At 34.6% G+C, this 18,937-nt stretch overlaps 1 protein-coding gene across 1 annotated transcript in view; it reads left to right on the top strand.

Annotated features, from left to right (window-relative positions):
- Positions 1-18,937, top strand: part of SGCZ (sarcoglycan zeta) — a 1,053,589-nt gene that overhangs the window by 627,870 nt on the left and 406,782 nt on the right. The window lies entirely within an intron of this gene.

Raw genomic sequence — 18,937 nt, 5'->3', positions numbered from 1 at the left:
TTAAAAAATTTGACTAGATGACAGAGCGCGGTTTCTCTTCTTGATCCTAAATGTTCCGAGTTTCTCCAATATTCAGAATTTTAAAATTATTATCTGATTGAGATATTGTATTTTGAATTATTTTTTTTTAACATCCTGAATTATAACCCTTAGGCTATAACCTTTAGATATGAGAATAAAGTTTAAGATGCCCAGAGTTCATATTTATTTAGCGTGCAGTTTGTATTAGGCAAGATTATGTGCTTTATAGACCAGCTCTTATTGAATTTCACAACAACACTGCAAAGTAAATATTATATCCCCTTTGGCAGTTGAAGACACAGAGGCTTAGGGAAATTAAATAAACTTCCCAAGGTGACGCTGATGAGCAAGGTTAGAAGCATGGGCTGTACAATTTTAAAGTTCATACTCTTTCTGCCATATTTCATTGCATTAATGTTATCAAAATTTAATTAAAATTAAACTAGTTCAATATTCTTCATTAAATGATTTATTTCCCTGTATGCTTCAGTGCATTCACACAACACCATTAAACATATAACTATGACATCACTGCTTTTTAATTACATTTTGAATTTGTCGGACAAAAGGTACCTCAATATTCTCAACTGTTATTAATTTAATGGAGGAATGTACCAAATGTCTCATAGTCAGTGAGTAACTAGACCAGTGAAAACTCCTCTGTAAGTTGCAAACATGGCCACACTTTTTATTTTGGCAAAGTGGGCATTAGGTTTAATTTGGGATAGACCAATGATGCTTATTAAGGGCAAGTTTATAAAAGGAATACTGATTTTCATAAAGACTATTTTATCCCTGTGATTCCAGTCTACTTTTTGCCTTGCTTAAACTATATTTTGCTGAGGACTGACTAATTGGCCATGATAAGAAACCACTCTGAAAGTGATCTTAGATCACAGCTTTTGTCCAGCTTCCTGGGCTGCCATCTCTATTTTCTTGATTAATTCCTTAGTCCATGAATCACGGCACCCACCGCAAGCCAAGGTGGAGCATTGCCTTCTGTGGCACAACCACCACTCTGCAGGGGAATGCCAGCAAGGGGAGCCTGCCTGCTGGAGAACCATCCAGCTTGCACCACCCCTCAGTATGGTGTGTGTGGATTTATTACAGAATTTATGAGAGTGAATGATATAGTTAATGTTGCAAGACTGCTTCCATTATAACCCTCTCTTTGTACCTCCTTATAATTTTCTGACAAATTGTCCCTCTCAGATGAAATCTTTCATGCTTAGTCTTAGCCCAGCAGTACATTTTCTTTCCTTGACTTCATAAAGAAAAATTTAGTCATTTTATCCAAGTTCAAACAAGCACCAAGTGGTGGTTCATTTTACTGAAATAAACGACAAAAACTGTGGCACAAAATAAATCATAAACTATACATAGTATGTGCAAAATGAAGTTCATTTGTAGTTCGGATATTTTGTAGGAGAAAAGGAGGGGTTGAAAAAATTAGCCATTGGATAAAATGTTATAGAAAATACAGACTTGTTAGTTCATATGTTTAACAGATTGTATAACATATAGAGGTGGAAAGGACGTTAGATCAGTGCCCTCATTTTACATACAGAAGATGAAGTCCAGAATGATAAAAATCACTCGCCCAGGTGGGTGACCTCACAGCCATTACACTAGCCATTCTTAAGCAATTCCAACCAAGAGTGAGATATAAGCAAGATCTCTAAAGACCTAAACTCAAGACTGGTTAACCATCTTTGCTCAAATCTGAGCATTCTATTAGCCAAAATAAGTCACAGCTGCAGTCAATATTCATAGGATGGATAGCCTCCATTTCAATACTATCCTAAGAAATGCAATTAAAACAACGATTAAATCCTGTGTTAATTTTTTTTTTTTTTTTAGGATTTTAGATAGGTTTTATTTTTACAGCAGTTTTAGGTTCACAGCAAATACAGAGCTCCCATATACCCTCTGCCCACACACATGCATAGCCTCCCTGACCGTTAACATCCTCCACTAGAGTGGCACATTTGTTACAATTGATCAACCTGCAATGAGACATCATTATCACCCAAAGTCCATAGTTTACATTAGGGCTCACTCTTGGTGTAGTACATTCTGTGGGTTTGGGCAAACGTATAATGAGATGTATCCGTCATTATAGTTTCATACAGAACAGTTTCACTGCCCTGTTAGCCCTTTGTTCTCCATCTACACATTGCCCCTCTTCCCTAATCCCTGGTCCTTTTACTGGCATCATAATTTTGTCTTTTCTAGAATGTCATATGGTTGGAATTATATGCTATATAGCCTTTTCAGATTGGCTTCTTCCACTTAGTAATATGCATTTAAGTTTCCCCCATGCTTTTCATGACTTGACAGCTCATTTCTTTTTAGTCTAAATAATTGTCTGGAAGTACCACAATTCATTTACCAATCACCTACTGAAGGGCATTTTGATTGCTTCCGTTTTGGCAATCATGAATAAAGCTGCTATAAACATCCATGTGCAGGTGTTTATGTGGACATAAGTTTTCAATTCCGTTGGGTAAATATCAAGGATCACATGATAAGAGTGTATTTAGTTTTGTGAGAAACTGCCAAATGGTTTTCTAGAATGGCTGCACCATTTTGCATTCCCATCAACAATGAATGAGAGTTCTTGTTGCTTCACATTTTCAAAAGTGTTGGTGTTAACAGTGTTGTAAATACCATTTTCAAACATAAAATTAGCAAATATTTTCTCCTTTGCTCTTTAATACTAGTTTTAATTACATAAATAATACATACTTCAATATATCTATCTGAAATATATATGTGTACAGATGTGCATGAGTATGTGTGTATTTATATTTAGAAACAAATATACAACATACTTGTATAATCACCTGATATCCTACTAACTAAAGGTAATTACTCTAAAGTTTTAATAAAACTCATGACAACGTAAAATGATTGTGTAGCCATACTTGACAGTACAAAAGGATTTTTCCATTCTTTTCTAAAGAATAATTTTAAATTTGTACCATTCTTTAGAATTCCGGGTCTTCATAGTAGTTTAACATCAAGTATATACCCTAAAAAAGTAATAAAAAATGTGGAGAAAAGTTTACATCCAAAGAAGTACATCTTCTGTTGCTATGAAGCAAACTAAAGGTCTAAACAAGAGAAGTTAAAGCTATAACAATAAATTTGTGTGTAATATTAATTTGGAAAAATTTTCCAAATTAATATTTAAAATAAATTTTCTAAAGGGGCCGGCCAGTGGCGCAGCGGTTAAGTGCACATGTTCTGCTTTGGCAGCCCAGGGTTTGCCGGTTTGGATCCCAGGTGCGGACATGGCACTGCTTGGCGGGCCATGCTATGGTGGGCGTCCCACACATAAAGTAGAGGAAGATGGGCATGGATGTTAGCTCAGGGCCTGCTTTCCTCAGCAAAAAGAGGAAGATTGGCAGCGGATGTTAGCTCAGAGCTAATCTTCCTCAAAAAAAAAAAAATGAATAAATAAATAAATTTTCCAAATATTAATGATTTTGAGTAAGTGTTTATGGTACCACATCAAGTGAAAAAGACATGTTTAAAATAATTTATGCAATACTATGTTGTCTCTCAAAAGAAGTGCACAGAGAAAGATATTAAGTAAAAAGCAAAATATTGAATAGCAGTTATCTTTCAGTGATGCTCTTGTAAGTATTTTTTTCAATTTTCTTCTTGTGCTTTTTTAATAATCTTTATTCATTGAGCATGCATTTTATAATCAGTGGAAATCTATGTGAATCATAGTAAATTCACTATGCTTAATATAAAATGACTTTGTGTTCTTTTTTGGAATTAAATCCAAAAATATGGGTTATCGATGAAAATTTAAATGCTTTAAAGACCATGTATAATAACACTTAATGAGTATTTAAAAATAGAAATATGTCCATTGTTCTGTTTTACTTAAGAAAATGCAGAAATAAGTATTCAGTTTTCAAAGGCAACAAACTATTTTCTTTAGAATAAAATGAGCTTTCAAACATGCTGAAAGAGATCAATCCACATTTTACAAAACACACTGGATCCCAGATCAGCAACACATTCTTGTTCTGATGTCTGTCTGCTAAAAATATCAAGTGCATCAGAAAAATCTTACTGACCTGGAAAAACCTAAATGGTAATCTAATCTTTAGTAATGAGCCATTGAATATTAGATCAAGAAATACTTTAATTTTCCTCATCAATGATTTTTATATTAAAGTCAATTTAGTCCACAGGAAATAGGCTAAGCTGAGTAACTAGAGATTTCTGACCTTTCTTTTTCCACTGGGTGGAAGAACCAAACTTGACTGCCATGGTCATGTTTTCTTAATGATGAAAGTACTTGACTCTCCTTCTGACTAACCAGGTCTGATTCCTGCACCTACTGTGATATATATGAGTATTTAAAAACAGGGCATTGCTTTCTCAATTGGTAGCTTTATTCAATTAACTTGACGTGATAATTTTGTTGTGAATATCCTTTACTTTTGCTTAAATGTAAAATAAACATAAATCACATAAAATAGCAAAACTATTGTTGTTCCACCACAAGCACTATATTGACTACCTCCCTTTACTTTTCTGATGTATTGCACCCAATCAAGATTTCTATTTAGGGGCCGGCCGGGTTGCACAGTGGTTAAGTGCGTACGCTCCACTTCTCAGCAGCCCGGGTTTTGCAGGTTTGGATCCCGGGTGTGGACATGGCACCACTTGGCAAAAGCCATGCTGTGGTAGGCGTCCCATGTATAAAGTAGAGGAAGATGGGCATGGCTGTTAGCTCAGGGCCAGTCTTCCTCAGCAAAAAGAGGAGGATCGGCAGTAGTTAGCTCAGAGCTAACCTTCCTCAAAAAAAAAAAAAAAGATTTCTATTTAGAATTCAATCTATGTTTTGCATGAAGAGCTGTCCTCATGAAGTCAGTAAACAACATACATTGCATTTTTCCTAAAGATCATGTTTAAAGTAAAAAGGGCAATGTGTTATTACACTGAAATAATTTTGCAATTGTCATCTTAAGTAAAATTAATGAAAGAAAAATTTATTTATTAACTAAACATTTTTATTTGGATTTTCTCTTTTTCAAAAATAAGTAGATAAGAATTCTTCCTGGGGATCATTGATCTCAAAGTCTATAAAATTTCCTATTGTTAATCCTCCCAGTACTCCAGTAGTCGTCCCATATTCATTTGGCCAAATCTTTTTAAGGGTCCCCCAAGTGGAGAAATACTGAGATTGGAGGGAGACAAAAACTGCTGGTGCCTTAAAAAGTTTCACCAAGCAAAAAAATCACCCAGCTATGAACTTTAGGTGATAATGATGTGTTAATATAGATTTATCACTTGTAACAAATGTATCACTCTGCTTGGGATGCTGATAATGAGGGAGGCTATGCGTGTGTGGGGACAGGGGGTGTAGGGAAATCTCTGTACCTTCCATTAAATTTTACTGTGAACCTAAAATGTCCAGAAAACTAAAGCCTATTAATATATATATAAATGAAAAATAACAAAGTCCATTAACATTAGATATATGTATGTATATATGCATATATACATATAAATATATATGCATTTAAAAAATCAACCCAAACTGACTTCCTAATTGCCTAATGCTTAAAAGAACTCTGGCCTCTTTTGAGAACATCCAAACGGAATATGTGGTTCAGTCACATCTACAGTAAAGGATAAGTATGTTCCCTTTATTTCTTCACTAAATTATGAGTCCAGTTAGTCCAGGGGCAATCAATAGTGTTCAAGTCAATTCAATACAACTATTTGTATTATTTCTTGGAGACTACATAGAGTGTAATTGGCTGATTTCTCTATTCCTTAGATAAAAAAATGTATTCTGAATATCTTCTAGTGGCCTGTTGAAGGTTTAGGTATTGGTTAAATTTTAAACAAATTAAACAAATGATTACGAAAAAATCAGACATATAATTGTTGTCATTCTCCATATCGAATGTTGTCCCCAAAATTCTCCTCTACTTCTTTAATTCAATACCTTGTGATATATGTCTATGCATGTAGATGTTGACTTACATTGAGATGTGATAAGCTATAATCATACAGCCCTAATTTTGCAAATTGTATGGCTATTGAAAGAAATTAATTTATGATTCATATTAGTTCTCATTTTTTTCCTGTAGCCAATATTCAGACACTCACATTTTACTCCTCCTTTCCTAGGAAAAAATATAACTTGCTATCATAGCAACTTTCTACCAAAAGCAACTAACACTCTTATTTCCAGTGAACTGTGTTACCTTATCTGTACAAGGCTGCGAGTTTTCTGATCATTTATAAGGCTCTGGATTCTCAAAGAAGTCATATAATTCAGTTGGATGTCCAACAGTAAGTTTCACAAGTCACTTTGCCTTAATAATTTGTTTTATAAACTTTCGTTTTATAAAAGATTATTTATAAACAAATATAGAAATTATAAATCTAAAATTTACATCCATGACTCTTTGCATCTCTTCTTAAGGGTATTGGTGATGGTATGTTAAACAGTTTTCAGAATGCACCTCTGAGTGCTGATGGTTTGGATGGCAAAACTGTAATTGCAAATCATCCATCCTTGAATTCTAGCACAATTCTGACTGTCTCTTGATAGGCAGTGTGTGTTCGCAGTCACACTCATGGACGTAAACAAACATATAAACAACAGGGAAAAATCCTTTAGTTTAGTTTGTTGCAAAATTAAATATTTCTAGCAATCCTGTTCTGTTACAAATAGTAACCCGAGTCTAAATTCTGAAACTCCAAGCAGAATTTAAGTCAGTGTTCAGGACCTCTCCTGACCTTTTGCTCTTATTTGGTGTCTCAAATAAAACACAGGAACTAATTGGCCAGTGTTTGTGCCTGAGAAGAAGGAAGGGAAGGAGCAGTATATAACATGCAATTCCAAACTTCAGGCACCTTAAATCTTTCTTGAATTTCATGGCTTTTTCTTACCTATGTAAATGGGAATCTGAATAGGAATTAGCCCTCAGATAAAGCTGAGTGTTAATAAAATTAGGTCAGATAAGTTTTGAATGTAAAATATCTCCGTTAAATTAACAGAATTGGGAATGGGAAGTATCTATGATTATTTTGAACTTATGAATAATGTTTAAAATGTGTTTACTTTCTGTGGCTTCTTGATTCATATAATTCAAATTGTATTTTTAAAATTCAACTTCATTTTACTACATTCCTATCCATGGATTCATTACTTCAATTAATATTTCGAGGGTAACAAAAATGAAGACATTGAAGAATAGTATGGGCAATTCACCTGAAATAATTGAAGCAGCACCATATGAAGATAATTGTTTGATATTAAGCATTAATAATCAACTATCATAGTCTGAGACTTTATGAATTTAAAACAGTCATTCATTAATAATGGAAAATTTTTCTTTGGTAAAACAACATTAAAATTACTTCTGAGCTGATTTTTCTAAAATAAAGCTGCAAAATTAATGGAAAAAATGTATTTTTGATAATGACACTGACATATTTCCTAGAGATCATTAGACTAAATTTGAAAATATAAGGTATCTCAAAAATAAAATACAAGATGATATCCTTTTTCTTTGTGTAATGAATTTATAACTTCATTTATTAATTGACACTTCACATTATATTTGATGTAAGACCAATCATATTTCCTACAGAAATATTCTGGGGAATTGTCTGAGTACCTGATTTAGAATTTATTAATTCTATCTCAGTGATTAAGCTAAGGATTTAGTTCCATTTATAGTAATATCTTCCTTAAGATTCTGTGCTTGAATGATTTTTTAACCTTACTTACAAGAGTGCAACATACACTGCTTATAAATATAAAGATTCAGACTTGTAAAATACTAATTGCCGAACAATATAATTCCTCAGAAACAATAGAGAATGTGTCTCGTTTGAGTTTCCTTAAAAAGATCAGTAATGAATATATGAAAATTATCATTATGGTATATGCTATGGAAAATAGTGTAAAAATATTTCCTGAGATCTGATTCAAATGTATTTACCTATTTTTGGCTAATATAATATTTGAAGACTGAATACAAATGGACAATTGTCATTAGAGATAAACAGAAATCCTATTTGCCAACTAAGCACAGCCTGAGAAAATGCCGTTAGTATAAATATATCTATTTTTTAAAAGCAATGAATATTAATAGTTAAATGATTTTAGGTTTCGTAAAGATAAATTTTGACTTTCGTAATGGTAGCTTTAGTTATTGCTTATGTTTAACTATGTAACATCATTGATAGTCAGGATCATATCATATGGAAAATGGTTGGGATTATGTCTTTTTACTCAAGAAGTGCCTAGTACTGTCTTTTATTGGGTGGATAACTATAAGGAGAGAATTATCTCATTGTAGTTATTGAGGAAACAATATTAAATAATAAAATAGGTAACTATGACAATTACAAGTCATAATAACTAAAGAATATTATTCGTGTTAAATCATTTTGCCTAACACCACAGTAAAACACTTGTCACCACTCAGAGGTTAACTTGTCCAAAACATGTGGCTAGTAAGTGGTGGAGCCAGAATTTTAACTGAAACCTCTGATGTTATGCTATATGGCTCTTGTTTACTATTTACTGGAAGTGTCCAAGATTATTTACTTATTTTTATTTTGTAGATGGGTGATAACTTTAAAAAGGCTGCCTCATCAGCCCTAAGTCTCCAGTTCAGTACTGGCTCAATGTTCTTGAAGGAGAAAACATTTTTTTCTTATTTAAATAAACTGAATTTCAGAATATATCTGGATTAAGATTGCATAGGGTCCGAAATTGAGAAAGGTTCATAGGCTCTCAACTGACATTTGAAACTAGTTAGAATTAACAGCTTAAAAGACTGAATGTACAAATGGACAGACCATCTATGACAGTAGAACTCTAACCCACTACCTCTGTAGCAATTAACCCAGAGTGGTCAGGACTTGGTCTATGACCGCCAGCTTCTCTGTTTTTTGCCCCAACTTCCAATCAAGACCAACAGCAAAAGGCTCAAACCAATCACATAAAATGTCCCACTTCCAGTTAGTCCGCCTCCAGCTTCCCCAAGTCAACAACCTGCAATGAAAGCATATGGAAATCTTTCTTTTTACACCATTAAGATTTCCCACTTCCCTGTCTGACTTTGAGCCTCCACCAAACTCATGTGATGGTGACAAATTCCTTCACTGTTGCAAACTCAATAAATAGCATCCTTTTTTTCTCATTGGGGTGGTCATCTTTTATTTTGACACAGTGTTCACAATGATTTCGATTTTCTCTTTCCTCTACACTTTCCATAATTTTCCCAACACCTTTTTAACTCTTTGAATTCAATTTTAAATGTAAAATCCATCTCAGTTGATTTTTTAAAAAAATTTGTAATTTGAAGGAATCCAAGGCCCATACAGTTGGTCACATCTGGAAATCCCATCTTTCCTGAGACTGAAGGGCACAAAGTGTTTGTAATATGTCCCAAAGCCATACCTCTCTTAAGTCAGATCAAGCCTGAAAGTTTGTAGGTTGAACTTGTGGTATGTTCCTGCCTTTCAGCACAAAAGGGTTTCTTGCTCGATGCTTAGTCTATATCAATCTAAGTTTAAATGTACAGCCCTTGCTTTGACAGTCCTGTGTTTTGCCACAGTTCCAGATATAGATAGTATGGTGCAAAATGTGCACGACAAGGAGCAGCATATGCTGTAATGACAGACCTGGGCTGAAAAGGAGGGAATGAGAAATATAAAATGACAGGGTGACAAGGCAGACTTTGTGGCCAGAGATTTTAGAAAGGGTTATGTAATAGATTGCTCCCAAAGATATGTTGGTAAATAGCAAGGAACACAGAATTTGTAGAAACATGAAAGAATATAAATAAAAAATAGCCACAAGAAAGAATCAGAGACTAATACGTATTTTTGAGCATTGATTTCTTGTATAAATTGCGGAAATAACTAATTAGAGAAATGTTTACCATATTGCATAATTATTCTGAATAATTATGTAATTTGCTTCTTAGGTAAGTGTGTTCTTAGCTAACAAGGCTACGCATGTTCTATGATTCCTCATTTTTTCACAGTGCGTATCTACCATGATGAAACCTAGAGATGTCCTTGAGAAACTTATGTTTAAGTGGCCATAGCATCAAGGACAAGTAGAGATGTAGATTTGGTCTCATTACACAATACTTTTCATGCTACTGTAACTTGTATCTAAAATGTCTATTTTTAATTATGTTCCCAGGATAATGATCTACACTCTATTTTTAACCCTGCCATTAAGTAATTACTTTATTGAAGGGTAAAGTATGCTTTAAAACTCAGCAGAGACACAGAGGATACTAAAACTGTCCAAACTGCAATTATTATGTACCATAATTTTGATAGTCAAATGAAAGATTAGAAAGAATATTTGAACAAGTTTGTAGGAGTTGGAATATAACAAGTCTGAAATAAAGTGTCTAATCAAAGTTAGTATAGAATTGGGAACAAGAACTCAAAGCTTTTTGAAATACTAATGTAATTTAATTTTTTAATCATATCTAGAATAATCGTGATCTCTCTTTCTCTCTCTATATATATAGAGAGGGAGATATAAAATGTTTTAAGATAAAATCTACAAGGCCAGGCCTGGTTGCCTAGTGGTTAAGTTTGGCATGCTCCACTTCAGTGGCCTGGGTTTAGTTCCTGGGTGCTGACCTACACAACTTGTCTGTCAGTGGCCATGCTGTGGCAGTGGCTCACACACAAAAAGAGGTAGATTGGGGGTGGACTGGTAGCTCAGGGCAAATCTTCTTTAGGAAAAAAAAAAGATAAAATTTACGAGAAGAATAGACATGTTAAAGTAAAACCAGTCAAAATAACATACTGTGCAAGAGCTCAGTTTTTGGACTTGTGTGTTTCATCACTAATTCCTCCCTTTTCCAGTTGAATGAATTTGAACAAGTTATTTACCCTCTATATATCCATCTCATTTTCTTCATTTGTAAAATGAAGATATTGGTAGCTAACTCATTGGATGTTTTGATGATTGAATGAGAAAAACAGCTGTAGCAGAGAGTTCTGTCGATGCTGTCCAGATTTTTCAGAAAATTACTCATGAAGAACACCAAATAAAGAATCCTTAATAACAACCTAAAATAATGCAAATAAAAACATAGAAACCAAAAAACTGCAAAAGTTTTTATAATTGTACTAATTAATGGAGAGAGATGATGAAATAGCTTTTACAATTTTATGCCAGAAATAGCAACTTGGTTTAATAGAATCCTCGGTCTAGTTCCTAGATTGTCCTAACTCCGAAACATGAAAGAGAACCTGTGTATAAAGAGCCACAGTGCTCTCAGGAACAGGGTAGATATTTCTCCTTTATAATTTTAAGGCCAAATATTAGTGCAGGATAGGAAATTTTGATTAAAGTTTCTTTATAAAATTTTCATTTATTTCTGTGGCAAAATACCCTAAAACGGTATTAATGAATAAGAGGGTTTTCATCTTTTTCCTTATTATAGACTACTTGAATTTTTCCCTTTTCCCCTAGTGAGGACCAAAGGAAAGACACAACTATGGTCTCTGTATTACCTAGAGTAATGGGGGCTATGGTACTAGAAAGATGGAAAGCCTCTCATCCATATCTACCAGAGGACATTGGCATTACTTGATGTTTTTATATCACTGTGGACAGATGGAGTTAACTGCGCTGAAACAATCACAAAAGGCAGCCAAGAGCAGCCTATACAGATCTCACTGTCTGTCTCTCTCACTCACACACACACATCTATCTATCTATCATCTATCTATCTATATCTATCCATCTATCCATCTATCTATCCATCCATCTATCTATCTATATCTATTTATCTATCTGTGTATCTATCTATTTATCGACCTACCCATCTATCCAGTTTTCTCTTTGTTCGTGGATGAGAAAAACCCAAAAGCTCAACGTGTGGCAGGTCAAAACTTCATTTTACAAGAGAAAAGCATTTTCCTACCTATTGGGATCAAAAATCTGTCCATGAGATAATATAATTATCTTATGAAACTGAAGAATATCTTACAAACTTACTATTCTCAACAAAGATTCAAAAGGAATTTTCTCATAAATAAGAAGAAGGATTACCAAGATAAGAATATTATGAAATTAAACAAAATAACTAAATAGAAACTGGAAATTTAGTCAAAAAATATAGATATATTTGTGGAAAAATCAAATCAACAAGACAGAGAACAATCCACGCAAATAACCCCCAAAATCTGGAAAATAATAGAAGAAAGATAGAAAGATTATAAAGAGGAAAGTGTTATAGACATCCTGTAACAGGTATCTACTCTACAAATGGTGCTTTTTTCCAAATAGGAAACAAACTAAAGAGATCAAAGGTAGATGAAAGTTTATAATAGAAAGGTAGTTTTCAGCCATGAAAAATCTTCCAGGCAGATAGTAATGCTTCTAATGAAAAGAGATCAACATCAAGGCACAGTCTGAAAACAATTTAAAAATTTAAAGAAGATGGAAAATTGTGAGAATTTAAGCAGAGAAAAAAAGCAGTTATTTTACTAGGAATAAAAAACTTGTTTGTCACATAAAATTTTCTTCTATGAAAGTAATTCACAGGAGTGATTACTGGGTTTTGAATGAAAAGTATTGTGCTTTCTACTGAGTCATATTGTACACACTTGAAGGAACTTCTCTGATGGTATACCATAGTTTCTCTTAATTATTTCCTCCTAACTTTTTCATTGTATTCTAGATTCTTCATGGTTTACTTTACAGGCTCCCTACCTGTTGGGCTTCTTAAATTTTGTCTCAGGGTTTCATGTTCACCCTTTTCCCTTTTCATTCTACATGTTCTTCCTGAGTGATTTCATCAATGAGTTCATCTCTGTTCTGAAATCAAACAACAACAAAAGACCTCTACCTAACAATTCGGAGTTCCAGATTGGTATAAAATGATGGCTGCTGGGTAGGCCCACTGATCTGCCTCCAGAATCTTCTCAATCTCAGAGTTCCCTAATTTCATGAAGGACTTTATAATGGTCTCTCTTATATTACTTTGTATTAGCCAAGGTCTCTAGAGAAACAGAACCAATAGGATTTACAGAAAGAGAGAGAGAGAGATTTGGTTTAAACAATTGACTCACTCAATTGTGAAGCCTGGAAGGTACAAAATCTTCAGGGTAGGCCAGCAGGCTACAGACCTAGGGAAGAGTTGGTGTTGCAACTCAGGTCCAAAGGCAGTCTGCTGGCAGAATTTCCTCTTCCTCCGGAGAGATCAGTCTATTTTTCTCTTAAGGCCTTTAAATGATTAGATGAGGTCCACCTACATTATGGAGAGTAATCTGCTTTACTCACAGTCTACTCTCTTAAATAGTAATCTCATCTAAAAATATCTTCACAGCAACATCCAGACAAGTGTTTGACTGAACATCTGGGGAATGTGACCTAGCCAATTTGACACATGAAATTAATCATCACGTACTGTAAATAACTTCCTGATTGACCCACTTCAAGTCCATCCTTCCTGCTGTAATTAGGGAGAATCATCTAAAATGCATACTTGGTAGGTCATAAAATATTTCAAAGACTCCTCATTGCCTAATAGATAAAGTCCAAGTAGCTCCTTAGCATGGCGTACAGTCTTTTATAAGACTGATTCCTGTCTATCTTCCCTTCCTTACTCAAACCCCTGAATATCCAAAATCTTGTGCTCCAATAATGGACAGCTGTTGGCAGATTATTTTACTTTTATTATTCTTTCCTCCTGGAAGAGCTTTCTGGCTTATATCTAAGGGGAAAATCTTAATCATCCTTATACCTGCTGTTCTGGCACCAATGCCTTGGGCTACAATCTTTAGTTCCACAGGTTGGGTTAAATTCCTTTCTTGCTGCTCCCATTGAGTCTACAGGCTTCCACTCTTGCTCCATTTACATCATCATGCAGAGTGTGCCTGTTTATGTTTTAACTTTCCCACTACACTGTGGAATTTCTGAAGGCAAAGCTTGTTTTTTATTTATATTCTCAGTAATTTAAACATAGCTTCACATAAAATTGTGCACAATAGATCCTTTTTAAAAAAATTACCTCAACTAGACATTGAAATCAGATAGAAACATGTCTATAAATAAGTAAAAATAGCAAACACAAATATAGGATGGGGGACAAGCTGATATGTCTCAATAATTATAACTATTGTAGCAAAAGAAAATGCGTATTTGAAAATATGTACAAGATGGAACATCTAGGCATCTTTTCTTTTTTTTTGAGGAAGATTAGCCTTGAGCTAACTACTGCCACTCTTTCTCTTTCTGCTGAGGAAGACTGGCCCTGAGCTAACATCCATGCCCATCTTCCTCCACTTTATTCATGGGATGCCTACCACAACATGGCTTTTCTCAAGCAGTGCCATGTCTCCACCTGGGATCCCAACCAGCGAACCCCGGGCTGCCAAGAAGCAGAACATGCGAACTTAACCGCTGAGCCACTGGGCTGGCCCCAAAGCATGTTTTTTTAAATTATGTTCTCTCATAGAGAAAGACATCTAGTTGGCCTAACCACTTTTAGAGGTATTACTCTTGAGCCATTTATAATGGAGAAGAGTACAGAAGTCAGATTTATGACTCACCTCATCATGTCTATGATGGAAAAAATAAAACAGTTGCACTTGTAAATAGAAGTCTATATTTTTATTTGCTCATTTTTACACTCCTCTTCCTCCTGACAAAGAAACATGGCTTGGCCTCCCATTTTACTCTCCTCCACAGAAACTATAACAGCTTTTAGAGTTCACAAACACTTTTCCTTGTGTTACTAATCTCTCTGTGCAAACCCTATAGGAGCGGGCATATTCAGTGACACAACTGAACATGTTCAAATTAGTATTAACATATTTGCTTTCTCATATTTTGAAGTAACTGCCAAACATTGTTCCCTTTTAACTGGTTCTTTCAGTGATAAGTTATGGTAAGAGAGAGAAGTGTGGGCCGGCCCTGTGGCTGAGTGGTTAAGTTTGCACACTGGGCTCTGGTGTCCTGGAGTTTGCTGGTTCGAATCCTAGGCACGGACCTACACACCACTCATCAGGCCATGCTGTGGCAGCATCCCACATAGAAGAACTACAATGACCTACAAGTAGGATATACAAATATATCCTGGGCCTTGGGGAGAAAAAAAGTAAGAGAGAGAAGGATAACAAGTCTCTGAGTGAGAGGAGGAAGAAGGCAAAAGGAATTTTACCAGTCCTGGGAGGAGGATTCAAGAAATGAAAGAAGAGTTGGCAAGAGGAAGCCAGATACTGGGGTTCTTAAATAGTTTTCTTTTTTTTTTTTTTTGAATATACCTTTGTTTTTCAAACTCACAGACTTATTCATCAAGTTATAACACGTTTTGCATTGACAAGTGATTTCATCTGCATCGCTTAAGAAGTCAGTGAGCATTACCAAAGAAGAAACCTCACACATCTTAGGAACCACCAAGAAATTACTGTCTTAAAGTCTGTGCAAATACAGAATAACAAGAAAGTTTCTAATGTAGTCTAGTGAGTATCTTAATTTTCATCTATAGTAATTTGGAAATTAATGGATTAAAACTCTTGGTTTTCCTCAAACAGCTATTTTTTTAATCCGTTGGGGAAAACCCCCCCAAAAACAGATGGCTTGAGTTCATTACTGAAATGTCCACAGATTCATATTATTTAATGACTTCCTCTTTAGTGGTCTCACCTTCTGATGCAAACACACTTGACTATTTGCACCAAGTCTTACTAGCCCAGCAAAACTCCAAGCATTTTCTTTTGCTTACACTTAAGCTATCCTTTGTAAGTGATAGATAAACAAGGTTTAGAACTTAAACTTACAAAAAGAGTTTTCTTTACTGATCCTCATCTTGGGGCCAAAACAGTGGAGGAGGAAGGAAGGCAGAACATTGAAATCCCATCTGGACTGAGGAAATAACTGAAAACTAATGATGTTTTTCCTTCCTCTTCTTTGGATCTTTGGGAGCAAAGTACCTTACAGAGAGCCCCTACCTTGATATGGGTTGCCAAAACAGAGTGGGGATGTGTTTAGCTTGTTCAGGCAGGGATAAATAAGGATACTGTCTTAAACCCTACTCAGCAACAGTGTGATATTGAAGAAATCCTGCAGTTCTTGTTGGCTCCCAGGAGAATGGAAACTAGTATAATGAGAGTTTATATGCTTCTAATGGACTTCTGATGCCCTGGACAAGGTAACCCTACTGCAGAGCTTGCAGAGTAGACATCCTTAGCCAGGAGACAGATCACGAATGTTACTGGAGACTCACAAGATTTGTGAAGCCATGATGGGGTTGTGTCAGTGGCAGGAACTATTATACTGCCTTGCTTGCGCCAAAGTCACAACTCACGCAATTCACCAACAGTGAAGTATGGTATCTGATGCCAATAGTACTTCCAGAAACAAGCCAAGACAATGGCCATAATCATGGTGGGCCAGAAAGGATCTCAAGGATAAGAAGAAGATCGACATGTGCATGATAGGCCCCCTATCTCAAACTCTATATGGACACTTAAGTTCCCCTTAAACTCACAAGAAATGACTCTGATATAAAGTTGAACTATGAGTAGGCTGAATATTGTCATGATCTCATATGAGATTGTTTAAACTGTAAAACTGAAATAATTTTAATTAAAAAGTATAGGTTATTCACCCTTCTTCACTCTTCCATCTCAACATCGTGGTAGAAACTGAGATTCATGAAGAGTTTAAATCAAGTTTAAATCAAGTACAAAAACATATATATTTTTGATTTCTATATTTTAATGTCTACATCTTTTATTCTGTTACACTTTTACAAGAATTTTTAGAATGAGATGCAGCCAAGTCAAATTTAAAAATCAGAGTGTTTGTTCTGTTTTCTTATTCCATATCCAGAATATATGAACAACTCGACCAAAGACAAGGGTATTTGATACCAACTTCCGCATTCTTTCGCTTCATTTATTCTATAATAGTCTGCTATTTTTATCTATGATATTCCGCTCTGTCACAAAGCATCTCCTTCCTTTCAAACTCTCTCTCTGTTTCACACACACACACACACACACACGACATGTAGACCATTTACCATTTATCCATTGTTTTTATTCTTTTCAATCATCTTAATGCATATTTAAATACATATTTTAAATTTGCATTTTCAAAAATGTGTTTATATGAGCTAGCCCATGTCTATAGCTTCACAAAGCTATTTGTTGTAAGGGAGTATTTTTAGAAAACAAAAGTATGGGCCATTCTCCATATCCTGCTGTGTTCTTTTTCATTTTTTCTAATTTTCATAGAGTAATGTCCACAACACCTACTTTGTGTAGCATGCAAGTTGGAGAAATGGCGGTCTCTGAAATTCATAAGCCAAACTCAAAAAACAAAAAGTAAAGAAAGTCTAGAATTTTGTGATAGTTCTTCACATAAAGCAGCAATGACATAAGTTATATTTAATGAACCAGTAAGGTATTAGTTTATAAACTGGCATGTGAGCTTCTGACTGCTTAATGGGTCAAATGAGGTGGAAAAGTTTCTTAATTTGAGTGATGTGTGATTACATTGCTGTGAGAAAAAGATGTCCAATCACGTTTTTCTGATTCATTATTTAAAAAACAAAATGTAAGCTCTTTGGATGCATAAGCAGAATATCATTTATACTTTTTATATTTTTATATTTACATACATTTATGTTTCTATAGAAAATGTCAGTAGCTGTGGAATAGTTCTGCTTAGCCACTGTTCACTCAGAACCATTCAATGTCTACAGCTACTTTTAGGTATGTGGTAGAAAACACAAAGTTTCAAATCAGGTAATTGGAAGATTTTTTCATTGTTTAACTTTGCCAATTCTAGAATTGTTCTTTAGACATATTCTCTTTCATAAAATGAAATTTCAGCATCTTCTCTGTACTTAAAGTTACTTTATTAAGTTTGTAGGTTTTACAGATATGGTAAGCCACAGAGTTTTTTCAGAAAAATAAATCAAAGAAACTTCAAATATGCAAGTGGTCCAAAATTGATGCACAACCCATATAATTCATGAGGTGCCACATAATCAAAATCTTTCAATGTTGAGGGCATGAGCTAAAGGTCCAACAAGAACAAAAAAAACACCAAACAAACAGAGTAGCAGAGTTGGGAGATAATTAGTAATGATTATATTTAACTGGATGGACAATCTATATGCATAACTTTTCTGATCATAACACACTTGAATACTTCATTGCCTAGGATCGAACAGAATTATAAATAGAAAGATTTACAAAAAATGCCCTAAAGTTTTGAAGGCAACTTTGCTAAATGTTTCTACCCTGAAAGGTAATTTAAATGGGTCCTGTTCAACTTGAATTCAGAGCCCTCTTTTGTCTTATTTTGGTAAGAAAAGCAACTCTCCTGGTTCTAAATATAATGCACAGTGATTAATAACTTCTGCCCCAAGAAGGAACCAAGAGCAATAATGAGAAATACTGTCAGCTGCTTATTGATAACAGCAACAAGAAATTATTACAATTGCTTTCATGCATGCTTTGTTGGTAAATTATATACACTTATCAAACACAATAACATTACCTTTAAATCACTTTTTAACCCAGAAATCTGATTTTTCCAGCTAAAAGTGTTAAATTATTCTATATTTTGATGTTAAGGTCATGAGTGTAGAGGCTTCGAAAAACATTTAAATATTAGTAGCAACAGAATATGTCTTCTGTTACTTAGACATTGCCTGCAAACATATATTTGATTATTGGCATTGATTATAAACCCAAGACATAGGACACTACACTTTGTGGATTACTACAATAGAAAGTTTATACAGAAAGAAACGCCAAATCTCCTTTCATCTTTTGTCAGATTGGTGCTGTAGTGTGTGTGTATGCATGTATGTATGTGGGTGGGTGTGTTGCACCTGCCTAGGGTAAAAAA

The sequence above is a fragment of the Equus przewalskii genome, chromosome 28 (assembly GCF_037783145.1).
Source record: "Equus przewalskii isolate Varuska chromosome 28, EquPr2, whole genome shotgun sequence".
NCBI classification, from domain to species: Eukaryota; Metazoa; Chordata; class Mammalia; order Perissodactyla; family Equidae; genus Equus; species Equus przewalskii.
Note: the sequence above shows the minus strand (reverse complement) of the source record. Positions and strands in the feature narration are given on the sequence as shown.